Source organism: Lissotriton vulgaris, unplaced genomic scaffold (genome assembly GCF_964263255.1).
Source record: "Lissotriton vulgaris unplaced genomic scaffold, aLisVul1.2 SCAFFOLD_13133, whole genome shotgun sequence".
Lineage (NCBI taxonomy): Eukaryota > Metazoa > Chordata > Amphibia > Caudata > Salamandridae > Lissotriton > Lissotriton vulgaris.
In genome coordinates, this window is record NW_028252058.1 from 2,579 (window position 1) to 20,880 (window position 18,302).

General features: G+C 42.6%; 2 long non-coding RNA genes across 2 annotated transcripts; one reads left to right on the forward strand and one right to left on the reverse strand.

The window, feature by feature from the left end:
* The first annotated feature begins 9,467 nt into the window (after positions 1-9,467).
* On the forward strand, positions 9,468-14,328 carry LOC147662689 (uncharacterized). The gene is made up of 2 exons (XR_015305507.1): positions 9,468-11,751; positions 12,523-14,328. It is a non-coding gene; the product is annotated as an uncharacterized LOC147662689 (long non-coding RNA).
* LOC147662690 (uncharacterized) lies at positions 11,127-15,640 on the reverse strand. Its single transcript, XR_015305508.1, has 2 exons — positions 12,314-15,640; positions 11,127-11,880 (listed from the first exon to the last, which is right to left on the reverse strand). It is a non-coding gene; the product is annotated as an uncharacterized LOC147662690 (long non-coding RNA).
* Between the last annotated feature and the right edge of the window lie 2,662 nt (positions 15,641-18,302).

An 18,302-nucleotide genomic window follows, 5' to 3' on the forward strand; every position in this document is an offset into this window, starting at 1 on the left:
ATATTAAAGTTTACTGTATTTTTCTAAATTGGTCTGTGATTTTTTTGTTTTATATTTTTACTTTATTACTGCTCGTCTACTGCATACTTTACACATTCCTTTTAAGTTCCACCTGATTACTTTTGCACCAAGCTACCAGAGGGATAAACAAAAGTTAATTTAGTTACTTTTGTAGTTCACCCTAACAAGGATTGTGGTTGTGGTGCCTGAGCAGGGCTGCCACCCACCCTCAACCAATAACCCAATTTCCTACAGTGAGTTGGCGCGTATGGCTCTGAATGTGGAACAGAGGTTTCATGGTAGTCATCAACCATAAGCATCTGGAGTTATTGAGAGTTAATGGTAAATCAAAGTTGTCCAAGATGTGTAATTAGGAATGACTGATGCGGACAGATGCCTTATCTTTGGTTATATATGAGAATCACCTCTAATAAAGTGACAAGTCTCTCTCAGCATGATATATTAATGGGAGAGTAATGGAAGCTCCTGGTTCTCCTTCAGCTGCACGTGTCAATATCTCTGATGACCTTGGCCTGGATTACTGTAATGGTTTGGCTGATGCTCTCACTCTCACCAGGTGAAGTTGAATGCACAAGTAAGGAGCATGTCATGACCTACACCCAGGGGTCTGGGTTGTAGTGAATAAGCATGTGAGGAAGAACTACCCTGTTGTGAGGTGTAATCCTTGTGACAAATGCTGCCATGGAAGGCGTGCCACAGTGGAACCAGGCATCTCACACGAGGAAAGTGAAGGCTGCAACGGAAGAAGTGGTGACACAATTTACTGATTCAGTGTCAAACTCCAGTTCAATACATGGACCCAGAGAGGGTGAAAGAAAATCAAGAAGAAGCACACAGCGAACAACAGCAAACTGAGCATCAACAATCAAAAAGAGGGCAGACAAAAGTGGGACTTTGTCAGAGCCCACGTAGCGCGATCGCACTGACAACAGCGGCGGCAGGGATCGGGAATGAAACTACAATTCCCATCATTCTCTGGTGCCTCAGGACGCGATGAGGCGGCACGCTGTTGACGTGCCGTTCCCGGAAAAGGTTATCAGGAGAAAGACGCGGGGAAGACGCCAATTATTCCCCTGATGTCTCGTGTATGCTGTGCGGTCCTGGTAAGGGTGCAACACAGCACCACTTTTACTTTTGGCTTACGTTTCTTGTTCGGAGCAACAGAGGCTTCTTTTGCTCATACCTTTGTTTTCTCTCCCGTTGGACGAGACCTGCATTGTTGGCAGTCTCATGCGGGAGGCATAACTATACCTTGGGGACAGGGTCGGATTGGGATTGAAAATCGGCCCGGGCACACAAAAAAAAAATCGGCCCAATTTGCCTAATTCCTTTCCTCAAATCACTGCTTCGGTGTAATTGCATTAAAAAGAAGGAGGTAAAAAAAATGCACGCATTAATTTACACTGGAGAAACACACCGGAAAACAAGTGAGGCGACTTCTATTCAGGCCGCCTGACTCCGCTCAATATGTGCACACATTAATGGGCCGGCCCAGCGAGACAAAGGGAGTGTGACACTTCTTCCTGTTGCTAAACGGTGGTAATGAGCACCCATCTGCCTGCAGAAAGGCCACTCAGACACCCACTGGGCCGCTGGCGATATGCCAACAATAGAGACACCACCCAAATCGCCCCAGACTGCTGAAAAAAGCAGCCTACAGGAGGGACTCGGACACCGGCCCCTTGGGCATTGCCCGAGTGCCCGCGTTACCAATCCGACGCTACTTGGTGATGTTTTAACCTGGGCAGTTAGGCTGTGGCTATTTGCTTTTCCCTACGCTCCTTCTCAGTGTAAGGAGAGAGAACTTTGCGTGTACTATGCACTGTGGATGCAAACCCTCGTTATTAGTTTTTCCAACAAAGATTATACTGTTGCAATCAAATCCTGGAGATAACTTTGGATGCTTAAATGTTTATCTAACGAATACGGATACATACCTGAATAATTAACATTGGTGTTTATACGTGGTATGCAAAAGACTGCCGCTTATGTATGTTCTATCATTTCCATTTTTCAGGGGAGATCTGTTGAGAGAGTCTGGTAAAACAAGTACCCTCTCTGACTAAAGGTAGGAGGAATAATCAGGTGTATATTATATGTCCAGCAGAGGTACAGTTCTAAGTATAGGAAAGGCAATGCTAATTGTTTCTATGTCTTTAAATAGATTGAATGTGCTGTTACCCGGTACTCTCCCTCACATCTCGCCCGATAGAAAGCCCTCATTATTTTCCTTTACAGGTAGAGTGGGTTCTCTTTAGTAAACGCATACTTTGATTACCAACCTAGAGACATTGAATTGTGTTGTGATATTGTTTTCTTTCTCTTTTCTCTGTTCTCAGGTCTCCCTCCCTGCTGTTCCTCCCCTTCCCTTCCCTCGCTTGACCATCTCACTAGTCAGAGGGGATTTATTCCATCCGGACTTGGGGCTGTCAAGAGGTGGACCCATTTTGGCTTCAATCCGATCCTGAGGATATCTGGTGCCCGTGACAGGATAATCGGCCCAAGTATATTATCCTCCCGGTTGGATAGAACATAAGATGGCGTCCCTTGAGGATGTGTTAGCAGTCCGTGGTATTGGTTCAGACGGAATTGGCAACTTCACGTAGTGAGACTGCTGCTTTGCATGCAAGGGTAGAGCGCATGCAAAGAAATCCTTTTGATGCAGGCAGTTCTTCTCTCGTCCAGCCTAGTACAGTAGTTGTAGAAGTACCCTCACAAATCCCACTGGCCCTTCCCAAGAGTTATTATGGAGACATGCATAAAGTACAGGTGTTCTTAACCAAAGTAATGTTACATTTTCATTGCAAGCCCAAGATGTTCTCGACAAATCAGGCCCGAGTTGCTTTTCTCATCTCATACTTAGCAGGGGATGCAGCTCAGTGGGCGGTTCCTATAGTTAAACGGGACGACCCTCTCCTCCACGATTCTGATAATTTTAAAGTAGAGTTTGAGAAAGTGTTTGACCGTCTGGCCTATAGTTTCTTGGCTGATAAAGAATTACTGGAATTAAAACAAGGTAGTAAAGATTTATTGGTATACCTTAATTCCTTCAGGCGATTGGTGGCAGAGACCAAAATGCCTGAGTCAAAACAATCCGCTCTATTCTATCAAGGGCTTCGGGATGATCTTAAAGATATGATTGCACAAGTTGACCCTCAACCCAGAACCTGTCCTGCATTGATTGAATTAACATTACGTCTCGATCATCGTTTAAAAGAACACAGAGGTGATACTAGAAGAAGAGAAAGGGCACCCCTGCGTTTTGATCAACCCTGAGCGTCTGAGCAGAGAATACCTCCCTCCGAGCCAATGGAGATTGGGACAATTCGAGTCTCCCTTACTCCTAATGAATGAGAATGTAGGAGAAAACAGGGATTATATCTTTACTGTGGAAAGAAAGTGCATTATCTCCGAGAATGTCCTGTGAAACCTAGAAACTTTCGCGCATTGAATGCTATCACAATCAAGAATCAGTACCCTCTCCCTCTGGTGTCGGTGTTATTGGAACAAGTCAAGGGTGCAAAGATTTACACGAAGCTTGACCTTCGCGGGGCCTACCACTTAGTTCGCATGCGTGAGGGAGACGAATGGAAGACAGCTTTTAAAACACGTTACAGGCTCTATGAATATCTTGTTATGCCCTTCGGCCTGTGTAACGCCCCAGCCGCCTTCCAGTTATTTTTGAATGACGTTCTCCGTGAGTATTTGGATAACTTTGTTGTCGTCTGTATAGACAATATTCTTGTATTTTCAACCAACACGGAGGATATGGTACACGCATGGTACACGTACAAACAGTTCTTCAAGCTTTGTATAGAAACCATCTGTTTTGAAAGCTCAGCAAATGTGACTTCCATGTCACTACAGTGAAATTCTTAGGGGTAATGCTCACTCCAGAAGGCCAAACCATGGCTGAAAGAAAGGTGACAGCGATCAAGGAATGGCACAGTCCCAAGAATATCTGTGATATCCAATGCTTTTTGGGCTTCGCCAATTTTTACAGGCGCTTTATACAGCACTTCTCCACTACGGTGGGCCCAGTATCCCGGCTCTTGAGAAAGAACGTATCCTTCCAGTGGGATGAAGAAGTCCAGAGTGCTTTTGAAGCCCTAAAAACGGCCTTTTCTTCTGCTCCTATTTGGCTCATGCCAATCCAGACGTCCCTTTCATTGTGGAAGCCGATGCATCTGATGTAGCGGTTGGAGCAGTTTTATCACAGAGACATCCTGCCACCAGACAGTTACATCCAATCGCCTATATGTCCCATAAAATAAACAACGCTGAGAGGAATTACACTATTGTGGAAAAGGAACTCCTGGCCATCAAGAAAGCCTTCTGGAATGGAGGCATTGGATAAAGGGTGCAAAGCATCAAGTAACGGTGTATACTGATCACTGCAACCTGCAGTTCATGAGGTCTTCACGGCAACTGACTCCCCGTCAGCTAAGATGGATGATGTTCTTCTCAGAATATCACTTTGTTATAACTTTCAGGCCTGGAAAAGACAATAAGAAAGCGGATGCTCTTACCAGACAAACCTCCCCTGCTGAAGATATCACGAACCCTGATAGACCAATCATTGACCCCAATCATGTGATTTGTATAACCCATACAAACAACTTCTTTCAGAAAATCAAGAGAGGAGTAAAGAATACGAAGTGGAGGGACTGGATCCTATACCATCCAGGATGGAAACTGCGACAAGGTATCCCCATGAAAGGAAGTCAAGTTCTGTTACCCACAAAGGAACTGAGACAGCAGGCGTTTCGTTGGGGCCATGTTCTTCCGTGTGCTGGACATGGTGGGGGTCAAAAGACCTTGGACAATATTCTACGACAGTTCTGGTGGCCCTCTCTCCGTAAAGACATAATTTTGTGGGTTAAAGAGTGTGATGTCTGTGCTCAGATGAAGACTGATAAAAGCAAAACTCAAGAACTACTTCAGCCTTTGCATACTCCCAGTAACCCTTGGGAGCAATGGTACGTTGACTTCATCGTCTGGTTGCCCAAAGACAAGGGACACACAGTCATTCTGGTGGTGGTGGACTATTTAACAAAGATGGGGCATTTTATAGCCTGTAAACATCTCCCTACTGCAGGTCAGCTAGCCTCCCTATTACTAGTTCACGTAGTCAGGTTGCATGGATTGCCACGTATCATAGTGTCGGACAGGGGCTCGCAGTTTACAGCACAGTTCTGGAGGGTTTGGTGTTCTAGGTTGAACATTTCATCCGCTCTGTCCACCAGTTTCCATCCTCAAACTGATGGACAGACGGAAAGGCTGAACCAAACTCTGAAGCAATTTCTAAGATGCTATGTAGATACAAACACTGAAGCATCGGTGGATTGGTTGTGGATTGCCGAGATAGCATACAATAACGCATTGCACAGTTCAACACATCATTCCCCCTTTTACAGTTTGTATGGCTTCCACCCACGTTTCATCCCGTTTGTATCACCCAGTCGTGCGCTCAAACTCCTCGAGGTGCAACAAAGGCTGAAGCGCATCAGTCATACTCTGCTTGACACTACACACCATCTCAAACATGCTAAAATGTTGTACGAAAGACAGGCAGACAAGCATCGTAGGCCTGCTCCTGAATATAAAAAGGGGAATTTAGTGTGGCTTTCTACTAGAAACATTTGTTTCAAGAGACAGTTTCCTTAACCCAAAATTCATTGGCCCGTATAAAATACTCCAGTTTGTAGGTCCTGTGGCAGCAAAATTGTGTTTGCAGGCCCATTTTCGGATCCATCCGGTCTTTCATTTCTCCCTTTTGAAACCCTCTTTTTGCCCGGTTAAGAGACGGCCGGTGCCAATATGGGTGGATCAGGACAAGAAATATGAGGTCAAAGGGGTGATGGATTCCAAGATCATCAGGAAGAAGTTGTGGTATTTGGTTTCTTGGAAGGGCTACAGGTCCGAGGAGGATTCCTGGGAACCGGCCTCTTCAGTTCAGCTCCCCAGCTCGTGGCGGCATTTCACAATTGATTCCCGGATAAGCCTTGCTCTTGTCAGTGCTCGCCGAAGGGGGGATGTACTGTCAGAGTCCACGTAGCGCGATCGCACTGACAACAGCGGCGGCAGGGATGGGGAATGAAACTACAATTCCCATCAGCCTCTGGTGCCGTCGGAAGGACGCGATGACGTGGCACGCTGTTGACGTGCCGTTCCCGGAAAAGGTTATCAGGAGGAGAAAGACGCGGTGAAGACGCCGATAATTCCCCTGATGTCTCGTGTATGCTGTGCGGTCCTGGTAAGGGTGCAACACAGCACCACTTTAACTTTTGGCTTACGTTTCTTGTTCGGAGCAACAGAGGTTTCTGTTGCTCATACCTTTGTTTTTCTCCCGTTGGACGAGACCTGCATTGTCGGCAGTCTCATGCGGGAGGCTCAGTAGAACCTTGTTGAGTTCTACGTTGTGTATCTCTGTTTCCTCCCGTTGGAAGAGACCTGCATTGTCAGAAGTCTCATGCGGGAGGCATAACTATACCTTGGTGATGTTTTAACCTGGGCAGTTAGGCTGTGGCTATTTGCTTTTTCCTACGCTCCTTCTCAGTGTCAGGAGAGAGATCTTTGTGTGTACTGTGCACCGTGGATGCAAACCCTCAATATTATTTTTGCAACAAAGATTATACTGTTGCAATCAATTCCTGGAGATAACTTTGAATGTTTAAATGTTTATCTAACCAATACGGATACATACCTGAATAATTAACATTAGTGTTTATACATGGTATGCAAAAGACTGCCGCTTATGAATGTTATATCATTCCCATTTTTCAGGGGAGATCTGTTGAGAGAGTCTGGTAAAACAAGTACCCTCTCTGACTAAAGGTAGGAGGAATAATCAGGTGTATATTATATGTCCAGCAGAGGTACAGTTCTAAGTATAGGAAAGGCAATGCTAATTGTTTCTATGTCTTTAAATAGATTGAATGTGCTGTTACCAGGTACTCTCCCTCACATCTCGCCCGATGGAAAGCCCTCATTATTTTCCTTTACAGGTAGAGTGGGTTCTCTATAGTAAACGCGTACTTTGATTACCAACCTAGAGACATTGAATTGTGTTGTGATATTTTTTTCTTTCTCTTTTCTCAGGTCTCTCTCCCTGCTGTTCCTCCCCTTTCCTTCCCTCGCTTGACCATCTCACTAGTCCGAGGGGATTTATTCCAACCTGACCTGGGGCTGTCAAGAGAAGGACCCATTTTGGCTTCAATCGATCCTGAGGATATCTGGTGCCCGTGACAGACTTTCAGATATCCCCAGAGCAGATCAAGCTGATTTAATTGAAAATAGGTCAGATCAAGTGGCACGCAAAGATGAAGATGCATAAAGTGGTCATAAGTGGGCCTGAAGATGAAAATTGGCCCCAAGATAGTTTGTGTGGGAGGGGGAAAATAGCACCAGAAGAAGGCTGCAGACCTGAAACAGTAGAAGAAACTTTTGAGTGATTTGAGTGACAAAACGAGAACCAGTGGTCATAAGATCTACAAGAGTCAGACTCCACAAAAAAGTATGCAGCACCTGTATGGTTGTATTTGGTAAATATGCAACCAGTGCACATTTTTTCTGAAGAACCATCATATACATGTGAAAGGAAATCAATGTTGAATAATGTTTGAGTGAGCGCTGAAACATAAATCTTTAAAATAAAAACAAAATCTTATATTATATAGAGTCTGACTCCTTACCTTTGAAGATCAATTTTGTACCTTATGCATCCAGCCGAAGGCAGTATTTTTCTTATGAACTGTTTCTCTGGAACTCAACTTCTGCTGGTGATGTGTAGCAATTTGAAGAATTAGATTTTTTGCAACATGTCAGTAGTTTATTTTTTTTCCATTTAATAGATGTTTGTAGAAGAGCTGTTAATGCTGAAGATATTTTCTTTATTTTTATTGATAATCTCGCAAGGTATTCTGGTTAGCCTACACACTTCAGTTGGGTGTGCCTTACCCAAGTCTGAAGTTGAACCGTATATAAATACTAATAATCATAGAGACAAAATATTTCATTATGATGTGCCTATTAATGATTTCAGGGAGCACACTTGCGCTAGCTTGTTATATAAATGCAAAGTAATTATGAACTTATTTAATTATGTATATATACACACATGCTTCTTTCTGTCTCAGAGGGGGTGGCATACAATCAATTATCACCAACATCGGTCTGACTTGTAGAATATTCACTTAAATTCTGCGTGAACAAGGTGTGCTAGAAATCAGCAATGCTCTGTTCTGAGTGAGGCAAAGACTCTTGAAGACACTGGTGCATGGTAAACAACTGGTTCATGGTTTACTGTAAATGTAGATGACATTTCAAAGGTTAGTAACTGGTTTTTTCAATGTGGGTATTGGATAGTTGAAAAAGCTCTCAACACTAATAAATTTAATTGGGGAACATCCATTACGACGCGGTCGTTATACCGCGCTACCATGACGTATATTTAGCAAGGACCCCCTGAAAACATAGATACTATAGTTCCTAGGTCAGGGAAAACAGAGCAATTGACAAACAACAACCTAGGCAACTGATGCTTAGAGCAATTGACAAACAACAACCTAGGCAACTGATGCTTAGACTCATTGTGCCACTTATCTACCATTTTTAAACTTGTGTTTGTGTAAAGTCTTTTAAATGTATTTGTCATTGGTAATGTATTATGCAGGATTTTAATTTTGCCATTTCGTCGTCATTTTGAAATTGTGCTATGTCATTGATTTTTCTATTTTTTAACCATTTAATAAAATACCCAGTTTTGTACTAAGTTGTAGCCAATTGTCCTTTTCTATTATAACCTGTTCTAAGCATCAGTTGCCTAGGTTGTTGTTTGTCAATTACACCGCGCTACCATTACAACGTGGGCAATACAACGCAAGTCGTTACCACGACCTGCGCTGGAGGGCGCGCTAGGCTAAGGAATAGTAGATTTAATATTCCGACCCCTTCCCTACTGTACGTAGGCTGGTGTTGGAATATTACATTTTACTATTCCTAAGTCCAGCACCCTACAGCGCAAGTCGTGGTAACGACTTGCGTTGTAAAACCTGAGTTGTAATGGTAGTGAGGTGTAACAACCGCATTGTATTGACATACAACCAATTTAATCATATTGTGTATAATAGGTTTAATACTTATTCTAAAGTTCTTTAGGATTAACAGGTTGTAGAAAGGGTTCAATTATGGGTGCACGAAAGAAGAAATTACAACAGGTAAGAGAAGAAAAGGGATGAATATGATATGGAAGACAAAACCATAACCCATAATGAGTAGTGGAAATAGCAGAGCTTAAAGTGTAAGGAATGAGGAGCTATTTATGAAATTTGTTTTTATGTGATTTTGCGAAGATGATTATCATCAGAGGGGGCAGTTGTAGAAGCAAATTTCACAATTATGAATTCTATACTTTAAATTAACACTCAAGAAAATCAAATGCCATGTTTTTACTGTGTTTAGTATAAGGGCGTTTTATTAGTCGACATGAGTAGCCCTAGTGGAGTTTAAATTGCACTTTCAGACGCATGTGATACTATTATGTTTTCTCTTTCTCTGACTGTCCACTGAAGAGTCTCAAATGTGACCATCAGTATTTAATTAATTGTATATACTCCAGTTAGATTTAAGGTCCTACTTGCATGTAGCAACTAAGGAGCTCATTAGGATGTCAGTCAGAAAATCTCCAGATTACAATGTAGGCAGTCGGAGTTTACACTGGCCGGTCATATCGACTGGCTTCCAACCTGCTCGAGGGGCCCTTCGACCTGTTGGAGGCCGTACTTAATCCCCTACGGACGGCGTTTCCGCCATCGGGATTATGATGTTGCTTTCCCACAGCCTTTTCATGTTGGCTTTCCTAAACGAAAAGCCTGTTGGAAAGAGACTTTGGAGGCCCCTAGCAGGGCGTCCATGACACTGCAGCCTCCGGTTGGGGGCCTGAAGGGCACCAATTGTGCCCCTGTAAATCCCTGCAGCGTGTGGCAGGCGCCACGACTTGCCTGCCACATGGTGCAGAGATTTACACAAACTCCCATTTCTCTATGAGAGCTTGTGCTGCAGACGGAAACCCGCCCAAAGCACCAAGCTCCCATGGAGAAATGGGAGTTTTGCGATCGCACCATGTGTGGTTGCATCATAATACGGTGTGAGGAACCGCGTTCCTATGGTCGGTCAGTCCCCACACCGAAATGGTGTTGGGTGGACTCAAGTCTGCCCGACATCATAATAAGGCCCTAAGCATTTTTTTTAAGTGTGGGTAATTTCCCTGAAGGAACATTTCAATTGGACATGATTTTGTTTGTCCAAATGAAGGTGCTGACTGTATTTGGAATGTGCTGTTGTTTTCTTTTGCAGGATTGTTTGCTACAGGTCAGGCAAACATCATCATGCCACTTGATGGGTTTCCAGTTTTACCATTAGACAATGAATGTATCATTTACCTCACACTACGGTGACTGCAATTTCTCCGCCTACAAATGTATAACATCTCTCATTTAGGAGATGAGCCAAGAATTTCCTTTGCTCTTAGACACACACTTTACATCGAGCCTTTATTAATTTTGCACTCAGATTATTCAGGTTTCTTTCCGGTCCCTTTATAGAGAAGACTCCACATTAGTCTGTTTTATGAACTGTACTTAGTAATATTTCATGTTCCTTCTTTCCTATTAAACTGAGCAGTTCTTATGACAAATTTTCTTCAACCCATTAATTCCTGTGTGCTATTCTGTATTCGTTGCTGGCTACTAACTTGATTTACGGTTCAGCTTCCATTGCAAATGCTCATTTACATTTTAAATTGATCGGCTATCCGTTATTTTTTGCCACCTGTAATGATTCCTAAAATGTAAATAAAGCTTCATGGTTTGTATTTTGAACGTTGTCTTCTGAGGATTTTCTTGTGAATTCTCCGGGTTTACATCATCCATGTTTAAGGCTCTCATCTTTAACCCCTTCGATGCTGATGACGAGCTCAGCTCGTCATCAGCCACGGTGGTCGTGTGCTGATGACGAGCTGACCTCGTCATGTAACGCGGAAAAAAGCCGCGTAGCGCAAAAATAACCCCCGCACGCATGTGGTTAAAGACTCACACATAGCAACATTTTATCAGTTAATCCTTTTAATGAAGGGAAGTGCAGACAATGGGTTGAGGGGTTCGTTTTGGGCTCCAAGTGGTCCAATATGCTGGTGATATGGTTGCCAAAGAAATGGCATTAATGGTTGCAGAGGTCCTGTGAGGGAGTGATGCTGGTCGGGTTTGCTGCCAGAAAGGTGAATTCTTTCCCGATGGCGAATATTTCCTTGGCACTTATCTGTTGGTTGTATCGTCTGAGATTTTACCTGAAGGAGCTCTTGTCCGAGGCACATATTTCACATAATAATGCTGATAAACTGTACATATAATGAAAGCAAAGACATTTTAGCAGAGCGGGAATCTTTAGCATCCAAATCAATATCAAAGTCACAAACAGTCTACGTAACAGTCACAAACTGACATGAGTGGTGCTACCTGTCTCCTCTGAGGGGATCATGACAAAATAAAGATAGAGACTGGCTTTGCTTTGAAATGGGTGGACAGAATAGTGACCCAGATATAAAGAGAATGAATGAATGAATATTATTCTTATAGAGCGCAAACTTTGCCCAAGGACCTCAAGGTGCTACGGATAGAGCGGGAGGTCGGGAGAAGCACAGAAAACACCTAGAAATTGAGAGCGAAGAACCAAGTTTTTAATGCCTTGCTGAACGAAAGGCGAGAGTCTTGCCTGGAGATCGATAGGGGGAGAGAATTCCAAAGCTTGACAACAGCAACAGAAAAGGCTCTCCCCCCCACCTGGCTCTCCTGAGCTCGGGAACTACCAACCAGTGTTTGTTGGTAGACCGCAGTTGTTTGGTAGGGACATACCGTAGGAAGAGGCGTTTAATGCCTTCAGGGGCAGTGCTGTAGAGGGCATTACAAACAAGGCAGAGGGCCTTGAACAGAATTTTTTTCTCCATTGGAAGCCACTGCAGTTTACAAATGGATGCCAAAACAGGATAGAATTTGGGAAGATCCATTAAAAGGCTGGCCGCTGCGTTCTGTACAAGCTTCAGTTTGTGGATGGAACCCTTATTGATGTCCAGGTAGTGCGCATTGCAATAATCAATCTGGACAGAACCAGAGCCACCGCTGCCTGGTTTCGGGAGGAAAAGAAAAGACCTGCCTCAGAATCCTAATGATACCAAAACAGGTAGTGACCGTTCTTTTTATCTGGGGGTTAAAAGAAAGAGAGCTGTCAACAATGACACCAAGATTCTTCGCTGCTTAGGCTGGACAGCGGCATGAGCTAAGCATTTCCGGCCACCAGGAGAGGGACCATATAGTTTGTTAAATGCCAAATATCAAACCTCTGTCTTATCCCAACCATTAAGGATGACAATTTCCCAATAATTCTCCGACAATCCTGTCGTGAAACTTCTTCTAAGGGGTCATCTTGTATATTCTTTCTGTCCTGAAGATGGTCTTGGCTATTCATTTATAGAGACCGAAACGTTGACCTACGCTCTTTCTTCCTGGATTTAAAACACCAGATTTCATCATAGAATAAAGTGTTTACAACGGTTATAATGAAGTTGCTTGATTTCTGATATATGTACTTCATATACTCCTGTTGATATACTTACAGTACCCTATTTATGATTTACAATATATATAAAATATATTTTTTTTTACATACACCGTTCATTATGTCTGGATCACACATTGTGACCACATTGAATTGATCTATTTAACAAACGTTATTGAATTTATTTACAGTCATTTATGTGTGTCTTAGATTTAAATCATTAAAAATATCCAAATTTCATAATCAAAATCCCTTGAAGGTATCTCTACCCTTTTACCATCCAGGAGGCCACAGCCAGAATTCAGCTCTTAAAATTTGCAGCGGATGCCTCAATGCTGTTGGTGACTGACAATTTGTGTGTCATCCGCATAGGACAGTGCCTCCAGCACAAAAGACCAGATAACCTTGGCCAAAGGAGCGACATAGATGTTAAACAAGGTTCGCCTTAATGATGAACACGGAGGAACTCCGAAAAAGGTATGAGTGGCATCAGGGTAGAAGTGATCCAGCTTCAACTTTTGTACCCGATCTGTAAGAAATGAGGACAGAAGCCTCAGAGCGGAGCATGTAACCCCAATTTCTTTGAGACGGCCAACCAGCCTCATAGGTGAGATGGTATCAAAAACTGTGGTTAAGGCTGGGAGAATTCAAAGCGAGGTGTTCCCAGCATTAGCCTGAATACATATATCATTTATAGCAGAAGCTAGCGCAGTCTCCGGGCTATTGCCACTTCTAAAGCAATGCTGAGAGCCGTCAAGCAGACAATGTTCCTCCAAATAGGAGCTAAGCCGGAGATTTAGATGCTTCTACAAGATCTTTGCAGGTACTGGTAACAATTAGATAGACCAATAGTTTTTTAGTTCAGAAGGATCCAATATGGCTTTTTTAAGTAACAGTTTAACCACCACTGTTTTCCATGTGTGGGGGCACTGCCCCCAATGAAATAGATGCATTGAGCGCAGAGGTAAGGTGAGGGACAATCCTTTCCCTTCCTCATTTAATGATCTTCAGGGGGCAGGTATCCAAAGAGGAGCCCGAGGTAATACCTCCAAGGAGACTGTAAGCTCTTGGGACAAGGAGGGGAAGGTAGCTAGATTTGCTTCCGCCTCATTGGATGGGGGAAGTTGATGAAGGCAGAGCGGATAGTTGGAGCTATATTAAGCAGATCTAAATTGAGATTATCCAGGGAGGAATAGATTTCTGAGATCTTCAAATGAAAATATTTGGCCATCTTATCACAGAGATCCTGTGAACTGTCAATATAAGCAGAAACAATGGTAGAAGAGAGAATTAATTACAGTGGATAGTTCCTTAGGGGATCTTTTAATCGGGTAGAAATTTCAGCGTCAGATCTTGATGGCGGCAGGACTATGTGAGCTTCCTTACCCTATCTGAAAACCAAGAGGCGGTCGGCTTTTTTCTGCCTGCATAATACTCTTCAAGGGAAGCAAGAGAATCAATAGCTGTCAACAGCAAATTGGAGAACTCTGTAGATGCCGAATTGGCATCGGAATAGCTGGTCCAGTGAATATTGCTTAGGGTTGTAAGGAAAGCTTCCTTATTAATACCGCTGTAGTTCCATTACAGAACCTTTCTATATCCTTTGTTCAAGGATGTGTGAGGTAGAGAGATCAATAAAGAGCAAGGAACTGGTTAATGATCTGACCAGGAGAGCCGAAGTGGCTCCATTACCGTGATGCAAGAGTCATTAGAAAAAACACCATCCAAAATGTGTCCCACCTCATGACTAGTGGTTTTTACCAATTGTGGTAAGCCACAATTAGTTTTTGTATATCGAAGATTGCAAAGCTTGATGTGTTCTTTTTGGAATATGATTTATACAGTGAGAGCAAAGGTCTGGCACCATATTTCTTGCCAACTGCAGATTACAAACACACTGAGAAAGTACTCAGAGAAAGATAGATGCAGATATTATAGTGGCTATTCAAGCAACATTTAAAAAGGAAAAGCTCTGTGGTGGTTCTTCTTCTAAATATTCATAAAGACTCCCCAAAGACAGTGTTCCTATGGTTGTTGTAGCAGAGATTGAGGATAGATATATACCTAAGAAGAAAGTAAGTTAGATCTGATCAGAGTTTCTCATGAAGTGTTCGTTTCTACTCATGCTGGCATCAATGCTACTGTTATATTAGTACTGATATCAATGGACATATTTACACAAGAAAGCTAAAAAAAAGAAAATTCATTAATGGGACGTTTGTTAACAAAAACTTTTCAATTCAATGGCACATGTGATGATGTAAATTGGCTCTACTGGACTTCAAGTGAATCATTTCAGCAGTCTCTGTTTTTCAAGTGTCCGCCTACCTCCAGTTGTTGAGTTTGTTCCACTGGGTATCAAAACAGAGAATAATATTTGCAATTGCAACATTAATAGGACCAACCCGGCGATCCGGCTTCTCTCACAGGAGTATATTGGCTTTACTAAACTCTACGGTAACCTAAATCTTCTTTATTCCTAGTTTGTGTACGGCACTACAGTTTTTCTTCCTTTTTTGATGTTCTGTATCCTCTTAACCCCTTGGGGGCGGCTGCGATTCTGCACCTGTGTGGCACTTTTATTGAGTGGGCGGGTTCATGATGGCCGGGGGCCGTCATCAGCACACGAGCACCGTGATACATGATGGACTGGGCCCGTCATCAGCATGGAAGGGGTTAAATCGTGTGTGTATACTTCCAGGCCATGTACTGCTGCCATCTACTGTTTTTGCGGGCCCCCAATGAATGATTTAACACTACCCAAGCAGACATCGAACAAAGGAACATTCTGGAGTACCCCCCTTGATGATTGGACGTTGAGATCTTCAAACAAAGTAGGATAGCTTTTTTACAGAAATGTGGAGGTCCGTTCTACAAGCCAATCCCTTCTTCAGCTGTATGGCTCCCTTTTACAGATTGAACTCCTGGGCAGGGAGCAGGTGGACAGTGAGATGACAAGTCCATTCTTAGACCAAATAAAACCACATTCTTCATGTCCTTGAGTTTGAAACCTACAAAAGAAAAATAGACAGACAACCTTTATCAACTGAAGAAAAACTCAGCAGAACTTTCTTATTTCTGTAATGGAACAAGTATTGGAAAGTAGGGGTGGGGGTCACGTCGGAGTCCAGTTCGGCAGCTATTTCTAGGCCAGATGTTGGATCCGGTCTACCCAGGCAAATATGCCGAGTTTGATGAGATTTCTGAAACTCGCAGCAATGCCAGCACATTGTCTACATTCCGTTCAGAGCATCAACCTGCAGGCAGCAAGGGGGTATTTATTTCTTATTTCCACACAAAAACTTGATTTAAATGGCCATCAGCCCTTCTTTTGTTCAACTATCTTCCTGGCTGGGGGCCATCTGGAGCCCAACACTTACTTGTGAATTAATAGATGCAAACAAAGGCTCACAGCTTATCACTTTACAAGTACTTTAGAGAAACGATCACATGGAGGCAGGTGTTTTACTTTGTTCAAACGCCCGCCCCCAACCCCATGAAGGAGATGTGCATGAACTTAATGAATGAAAGATTCACATCAGTGAACGAGTAATTACACACACAATGATTTCAATGGCACCTACAATATATTTTTATTTAATACTTTTGTAGCACTCCTCTTCCCAGTAAAATATGTCAGCTTGCTTTACATCACACATAGAGACACAATAATTCATACAACTATGTAAACCAATATACAGGAATTATTACTGAAGACAATGAGGGTTGGAAGGTGTAGAAGTAGGAATAAATGGTTGGGAGAACTACTAGAGTAGGATATACAACATAACACAGTGATTGGGGTTGTCTGCACTAACAACACTTTATTAATTTCCAGAGGAACCCTTCTTTGCAATCCTGGAATCAAACCAGATGTAGAAAAAAACAATAAGAATCTAATCCTATGACTTACACTCTTTAGGCAGCTCCTTGATGCCGATAACTAGCTCACTAGGCTATATTAGAAGGATTGCAACTGAGGAACTGGAAGTAACAGAATGATCTGAGTGACAGAAGCAGTCATCCACTGACCTGCAATCCTGTGATTTGCATTTTACATGATGTGCTTTGCAGCAGGCACATTAACATTCTGTCTTACTTGAGGAGTCACAACAGCGACTGGACAGTACAAGGACCTCATCCAGATCTGCACTAACCAGGAGAGTTACTTTATCGCCCTTGCAATCCCCTCAAGTCAGCACTTTGGAATCAATGCGTTTCTTTACGGGGAGCCTATGAAGCTTGGTCAGGGCTGGAGAGGCAGATTGAGGCTAGGGGAGCCTCAACAATAAGCGAGATGCCACGTTTTGCACAATCTGAAGCTTGTTTAAGACTCTTTTCTGAAAATACATAAATAAAGCATTGCAGAAGTACAGTTTGGATTCCAGGAAGGCAAATACCACAGTTTTCTGCAACTCTTGTGGGATAAACGGGAAGACTTCCCTTAGAAGTTTCAGATTGAAGAAAGAGGAGGATGTAATGACTGTAATAGGACTGACTTTCAAATTAAAGTTTGCTACAGAAAAAGTTTCCCAGGTTTTTTCCTATTGATACAGGAGTGGGTAGATTACCTAATTCCTGTTGCCACCAGCTTGGGGAAGAAAAGGGGATGTTCCTTCCAAACAGCAGAACTTCAGTTTCAAACAGTTGTAGATCATCCACTTGCTGGTCTGTTGCACTAGAATCTCTATCTAGCCAAGGTGCATCTAAGCCTTTGGTGTCTGATCGCTTGAATGGGCATATCCTAAAGCTGTTACTAGACCTGCAGGTCGAGTAACTTGAATCTACTCGACCTAACTGTAATGTACTTGACCTGTAAATTTGTCTCCAATTGTGTTATTGTCAAATATGTATTTTACAGAGTTGCCTTTTCCTTCATTCTCACATATGAGAACACCTTCAAATTTTTTGAGTTCTGCATTTCTGCTATGAAAAACAAAATGTGTTTTTTTTTCATTAACCCCTTCGCTGCTGATGACGAGCTCAGCTCGTCATCAGCCACGGTGGTCGTGTGCGGATGACGAGCTGAGCTCGTCATGTAATGCTGCTTTTTAAAAATTGCCGCACACAGCGGGAAAAGCCGCCGCAGCGATGCGGTTAAACAGACTAAACGTTTGCTCCATTTGTAGTAAGAATCTACCCCATGTATAGAGTACACATGACCACTGACTTGCTTCTCAGTTTACTGATATCATTGTCATCAGGACAGGAGTGTTGCTCAGATGTTTAAACACTCACGTTTTTTATAAATATATTACTAAAGCATGATGTGGTAGAGCATTGTCATTTACAGACAATAGATTTCAAAGAAATGGCCACAAACTTTCCCACTATCTTGCAGAGTTACTCAAAACTATATAGTGTATTAACAATAATCTGTGAAAATTGGGTTTTATCATTTGCACATCGCCAAGTAAAATGTTATGATGCATTTTTCATCCTATTAAAATATTATTTTCATCACACAGACGTACGAAAAAGGGCTTTTACAACTACTGAAATTTATTTTGAAATGTTTGTACAGTTGACTTATTAGCTATTTAAATGTGTGTTAGGAAATCCAGATACCCTACAGCCTTTCATTTCACACTTCGTACAACAGGTCAGACAGTTCACTTTACAAAATCATGGAACTCTGCAGTCAGAAAAGGAACACTAATTGTAAACTGACT